Consider the following 6,754-nt stretch of genomic DNA (forward strand, 5'->3'; position numbering starts at 1 on the left):
CTGAAGATAGTGAAGTCCATGAGGTGACAAAGAGTCAGACATGACTGAGCAACTGAACAATAGTAATAGCATAGTAACAACAATAGTAATTTCAAAACATTTTCAAAATACTTTTTGTAATTGTTTTTGTCACTAAAATTATATTTTTCTCATCAGTCTCTATAGATAACTTTCACATATTTCAGGTAAAATTAAATTATAAATTTTTTAGGCTAATAGTTTTATTTTCTTGCTATAATGCTTTTATAATTGATCTCTACAACAACTAGTTTCCTAGTACTAAGTACACACAATGTCAGGTGTTTCCTTTTTTTTTTTTTTTTCCACTCATACTGCTATGGCAAATAAATCCTTAGTTGTCTTTGACAGAGCAAGATGAAATTTTATCATAGACAGGAAAAAAGAAATCAGCTGGTTCATAATTTCAGCTAAATCAACATCATAATCCATTAAAACAGAATTTTTGATACTAATGTTTTCATAACTCAAAGTTCATCCTGTCTACAAAGCATATTGCCCAAATATTAACTATTTATCAGATAATCTACCACTATGCTAACAGGTGGCTTTTCTTTGCTTTGGCAGGAGTTCAAAGTTTCCAGAATATATTGATGGCTAAACAGCTATTAACACTGATAAAAGCACTTGCTATATTTCTGCAACCAGACAACCATACGGAACTGATTTCAAAATAGAAAGATTAAAAGAGCTCACTCTTAACACACATAAGGGAACACAATGAACACATTGTCACTGATCCTTCTAAATTTACCTCCCAAGTCCCAAAAATTTCCACTCTTAATGTTGACAGTCCTCTCTCAGTGTCTCAAGGAAAATGTGTATTTTCTATGCCATGTTAACTGATATCATCAACTGAGTTCAATCTTTCTTCAGGGTGTGTATATATATTTTATATTAATTGTGTACTTTCACCTTAGCCCTCTACCTATCACCCTACAATCTACCAAACTCTGTGGCTATTAAAGCTACAAGATTGACTATGAGGAATGTAGTGTGTTGCTCTTACAAAGGTAGTGAAAGTGTGAAAGTGTTAATTACTCAGTCATGTCCGAATCTTTGTTACCACATGGACTGTAGCCCACGAGGCTCCTCTGTCCATGGAATCCTCCAGGCAATAACACTGGAGTGGATTGCCATTCCCTTCTGTAGGGCATCTACAACCCAGGAGTCGAACCTGGGTCTCCTGCACTGCAGGTGGACTCTTAAAAATGCAATTAAAATCTAGCTTTAATAATCATTAAGCAAAACATCAGTACCCAGCACTTTAATCAAACAGGATTAACAGTGAGTCCCTCAGGAAGCTGCAGTCTAGCGTGGCTATCTAAGAAAACACTGATAACCTAGAAAGCTAAAGAATACACTGGACATGAAGCTCAAAGATTCATTTTTGAGAATCTGATACACCCACTTGTTGGCTCTTGGGTGGAGCTTGGTTTCAGTGTTGGTGTGGAGGCTTTTAGATGAGTTCTTGTCGATTAATGTTCCCCGGAGTCAGGAGTTTTCTGGTGTTCTCAAGTTTTGGATTTAAGCCTCCTGCCTCTGGCTTTCAGTCTTATTCTTACAGTAGCCTCAAGACATCTGCATGTATACATCATGGATGATAAAACATCTACGTTAATGGTGAAAAGAGTCTCCACAGTGGGGAAAACCCAGAGAGGTTCACAGAGTTACATGGAGAAGAGAAGAGAGAGGAGGGAGATAGAGGTGACCAGGAGGAGAAGAGGGGGAATCAAAAAGGGAGACTGCAATCTAGCCAGTAATCAATTCTCTATTTGCTCTCCACAGTCTGGAGAGCACTCAGAGAGGTTCAGTGTTCTGCACAGACCAGAACACCTAGAGATTCACAGAGTTAAGTAGAGAAGAGAAGGGAGGGGGAGGAGATAGGGTGACCTGGGGAAGAAAAAGGAGAGTCAAAAGGGGAGAGAGCAGTCAAGCCAGTAATCACACTCCTAAGTAAATGTGGGTACTGAAGATTGGATTCTTAAAGGTACAGAATTGATAACAAATACCAAAAAGCAAAGATTAAAAATCTAGAGTAGAGGTTAGACTCTTAAAAATACAATATTACAAAAACAAAACAGAATCACAAAAGTCATAAAAAATATATATATAATTTAAAAATAGCATCAATTTTTTGGCAAGGTAATAGTAGGTTTTAAAAATGAAAATTAAAGGAGTACTAAACAACTTAAAAATTTTAAAAATTTATTAAAAATGGTAATAGTAAAATATATCTAGAAATTTCTCTGGAGCTGTTGAGGGCAGTGTGGGGTCAATTCAGTTTCAGATAGTTCCTTGTTCCAGCTTATACTTCTCAAGGTCCATAGGTCCCTTCTGAACTAGCCCATCCTAATGGCAAGGTTTTAATCTGTTGCACCTGTCACTTCCAAAGCGGTTCCTTCTTCTTTGTTTATTTTGGCTTCCTCTGTTTGCAAGCCTCTTGCTTCCCTGGTGGCTCAGAGGTTAAAGCGTCTGCCTGCAATGCCGGAGACCGGGGTTCGATCCCTAGGTCGGGAAGATCCCCTGGAGAAGGAAATGGCAACCCACTCCAGTATTCTTGCCTGGAGAATCCCATGGACAGAGGAGCCTGGTGGGCTACAGTCCACGGGGTCCCAATGAGTCAGACACGACTGAGCAACTTCACTTCTCACTTCAGTATCTAACTTCCACCCTGACACAAGGGGGCGAAGGTGGTCATTTATGTAGGTTCACTTGTTAACTTGTGCTGCAGGAGGGAGGAACACTGCAAACATACATCACTGGCGTGTGCGGGGAGTGCTCGCAGTGTCTGGGCCACACTGGGCTTGCTCACAGCGTGTGTGTTTTCCCGTCCATACTGCTCAGGCTCCAGGTTGCTCTGCAGGGGAACTGTCTAAAGCGGGCCCTGGGTTGCGTGCCCTTCCCAGATCTAAGCCTCTCAGGTGCAGGTTCTCGGGTACTCCACAAAGACACAGATTCAGTTGGGCCTGCGTTTTGTGCCCTTCCCAGGTCTGAGCAGCTCAGGTGACCAGGTGCTTGGTGAGTGCACTCTCCCCAGGTGGGCAGTGCGTCTTATCACCTCCCTCCCCCCACAACCCCGTCCCAGCCGCTCAGTTTCCTGGGTGTACAGCAGAAGCACCTTCTCAGGTGTGCTGTGTGTCTCATTTGGGGAGCTTACCTCTGGCTGCGACTCTCCTGGCGATGTCAACTGTCCAGGATCCTAGGAAGACTTGTTTAGCAACTGGGAGCCTGCTCGAAGTTTGGTAGAGGATGCACCTTGCCTTCTGGCTCTGGCTGGTGCCTGCCTGCCTCCCTGCCTCCACCGGGGGTTGGGCGGGTCTGCTGCCAGCTAGCTCTCCTCTGGTATTCGATCAGTCCTTTGTTCTGTGAGCAGGCCTGGCCTTTCCTTAGGTTAGAGCTTTTCACAGGAAAGTTCTCTCTCTCTCTCTCCTCTCTCTCTCTTTTTTTTTTCCTCTCTCTCTGGCTATCCCATGGTTTGGGTTGCTATATCATGTTAGCTCCCTCAGATTGCCCTCAGGGCATTCAGGCCCAGTCTTTACCTTAAGCAATGCAGCCCTGCCTCCCTGTTCAGCCCCCTGCTTGCTGATGTGAGTGTCTGGGCTGCTTCTCAGCTGGGAGTTGCAGTTAGACACATAATCTGTGGGTTTTATTAATTTATTTTTTTCTCCCAGTTATGTTGCCCTCTGAGATTCCAAAACTCCCCCACAGACCCACTGGTGAGAGGGTTTCCTGGTGTTTGGAATCTTCTCCTCTTTTATGACTCCCTCCCTGGGATGGGTCTCCATCCGTAACTCTTGTCTCTTTTTTATCTTATGTATTTTGTCTTACCTCCTTTTGAAGACAATGGGCTGCCTTTCTGGGTGCCTGGTGTCCTCTGCCAGTGTTCAGAAGTTGTTTTGTGGTATTTGCTCAGCGTTCAAATGATCTTTTGATGAATTTGTGGGGGAGACAGTGGTCCCCCTGTCCTATTCCTCTGCCATCTTGGATCGCCGCCAACACTTTGTGAAATAAAAGAAAATGTGCATTAAAATGTTTTTTAAACTACAAAATGCTGTACACAAAACATCAGTGATGCCTTTTACATACGCCTGGCAAGTACAGGTAAAAGTGCCTTTAGATCAATGAAAGATCAATGGAAAGTTTGAGCAACTATTGGTATTGGCTTGCAATTAACATATACATAGGATTGACAACAAAGTAATGGGGCAAGAGGCAAGAAGTATAGGGTAACTATAGATTAGAGAATAAAGGAAGGGTTAAAAACTTAACGTTCAAAAATGAAGATCATGGCATCCAGTCCCATCACTTCATGGCAAATAGATGGGGAAACAATGGAAACAGTGACAGACTTTATTTTCTTGGGCTCAAAATCACTGCAGATGTTGACTTCAGCCATGAAATTAAAAGACACTTGCTCCTTGGAAAAAAAGCTATGACCAACCTAGACAGCATATTAAAAAGCAGAGACACTACTTACTCTGCCAACAAAGGCCTATCTTAGTCAAAGCTGTGGTTTTTCCAGTAGTCATGTATGGAAGTGAGAGCTGGACTATAAAGAAAGCTGAGCACTGAAGAATTGATGCTTTTGAACTGTGGTATTGCAGAAGACTCTTGAGAGTCCCTTGGACTGCAAGGAGATGAAACCAGTCAATCCTAAAGGAAATCAGTCTTGAATATTCATTGGAAGGACTGATGCTGAAGCTGAAACTCTAATACTTTGGCCACCTGATGCAAAGAACTGACTCACTGGAAAACACCCTGATGTTGGGAAAGATTGAAGGCAGGAAGAGAAGGGGATGACAGAGAATAAGATGGTTGGATGGCCTCACCGACTTGATGGACATGAGTTAGAGAAAGTTCCAGGAGTTGGTTATGGACAGGGAAGCCTGGCATACTGCAATCCATGGGTTTCAAAGAGTCCCACAAGACTGAGTGACTGAATTGAACTGAACTAGCACTCTGGTGACTCACAGCAGACATTAATCATTTATTAAGTGATGTCTATATGGTAAAGTTGAAGATGAATGTAAGACACACATTTTTGAAGACTTTACATTCAGTGATAGACATAACTAGCATTAGCCACTATTTATAAATCTCTTCCCTTTCCTGGACATGCAGGGGAATTACACTTCCTATTTATTTAAATTTTTCGTGGCCATATGACTTTCTCTGGCCAATAAAATATGAGTGGAAATGGCAGGTATCACTCTGAGTGAAAGCATTTATAAGACATTGTACAATTTTTTCATGTTCTTTTCATGCTCTAGAAATTATGGGAGCACAGTTGATAAGGAAACGATACAAGGTGAAAAAAGCCTAGAGTTCTGATCTATGACGTAAAGGCTAGCTTCCCTAGAATAGACTCTGAATGAAGTAGACATAAAATTTTGCTTTGATGAGCCAGAATGCTTTTTATATTATTTATTACTGTACCATTCCCTAGTCTTTCCTGACTAAAATACATTCTAAAGAGAGAGAAAGTATAACACCATGAAAGAGTAAACCCCTCCCTCAGTATCCAAGGGGGATTGATTTCAGGATCTCCAGTGGATACTAAACTTCTCAAATGTCCAGGCCCCTTACACAAAATGGTTATTTGAATATAACCTATGCATATCCTCTAGTGCACTTTAAATCATCTGTAAATTGCTTATAATACCTAATACAATGTAAGTGGGTTTTCCAGTGGTGCTAGTGGTAAAGAACCCTCCTGCCAATGAGGGAGATGCAGGAGACTCAGGTTCAACCCTGGATAGGGAAGATCCCCTGGAGAAGGGAATGAAAACCCACTCCAGTATTCTTGCTTAGAGAAGCTCAAGGACAGAAGAGCTTGGCGGACTACAATCCATAGGGTTGCAAAGAGTTGGACACAACTGAAGTAACTTAGTCACACACATAATGTAAATGTTATGTAAACAGTTGCCAGCACATAGAAAATTCTGAAATTCTGAACTTTCTGAAATTTTTTTTCCAAATAATTTCAACCTGCTGTTGGTTGAGTCTGTGGGTACACTAACCACAGATACGAAGGGCCAACTTTACATATAGTTGAGGCAAAAGGAGCTAGATGTTTTAGATTATCTTAACTACTTATTTTTGATTGACTTTGAATATATTATCCTCTCCAAGACTCAATGACACCTTGTAGAATGAAGGCAATAATGCTTATTTAAAGGATTGTTTCATGTGAGAAAGTGCCTGTTTTTAGTAGTAAGTTAATTCAAACAGGAAACCACTAGATTTAGGTGGTTCTAATACCTTAGAAACCTATGTGAGCAAATCAGAACCTAAGCCTGTAAGTGTCTCAAAAGTTAAAAAATCAAAATCTCAGTACAGTTCAGTTCAGTTCAGTTCAGTCACTCAGTCGTGTTTGACTCTTTGTGACCCCATGAATCGCAGCAAGCCAGGCCTCCCTGTCCATCATCAACTCCTGGAGTTTACCCAAACTCATGTCCATCGAGTCGGTGATGCCATCCAGCCATCTCAACCTCTGTCGTCCCCTTCTCCCCCTGCCCCCAATCGCCCCCAGCATCAGGGTTTTTTCCAATGAGTCAACTCTTCGCATGAGGTGTCCAAAGTATTGGAGTTTCAGCTTCAACATCAGTCCTTCAATGAACACCCAGGACTGATCTCCTTTAGGATGGACTGATTGGATTTCCTTGCAGTCCAACAGACTCTCAATAGTCTTCTCCAACAACACAGTTCAAAAGCATCAATTCTTAGGTGCTCA

The sequence above is a fragment of the Bos javanicus genome, chromosome 9, assembly GCF_032452875.1.
Source record: "Bos javanicus breed banteng chromosome 9, ARS-OSU_banteng_1.0, whole genome shotgun sequence".
In the NCBI taxonomy this organism is placed as follows: domain Eukaryota; kingdom Metazoa; phylum Chordata; class Mammalia; order Artiodactyla; family Bovidae; genus Bos; species Bos javanicus.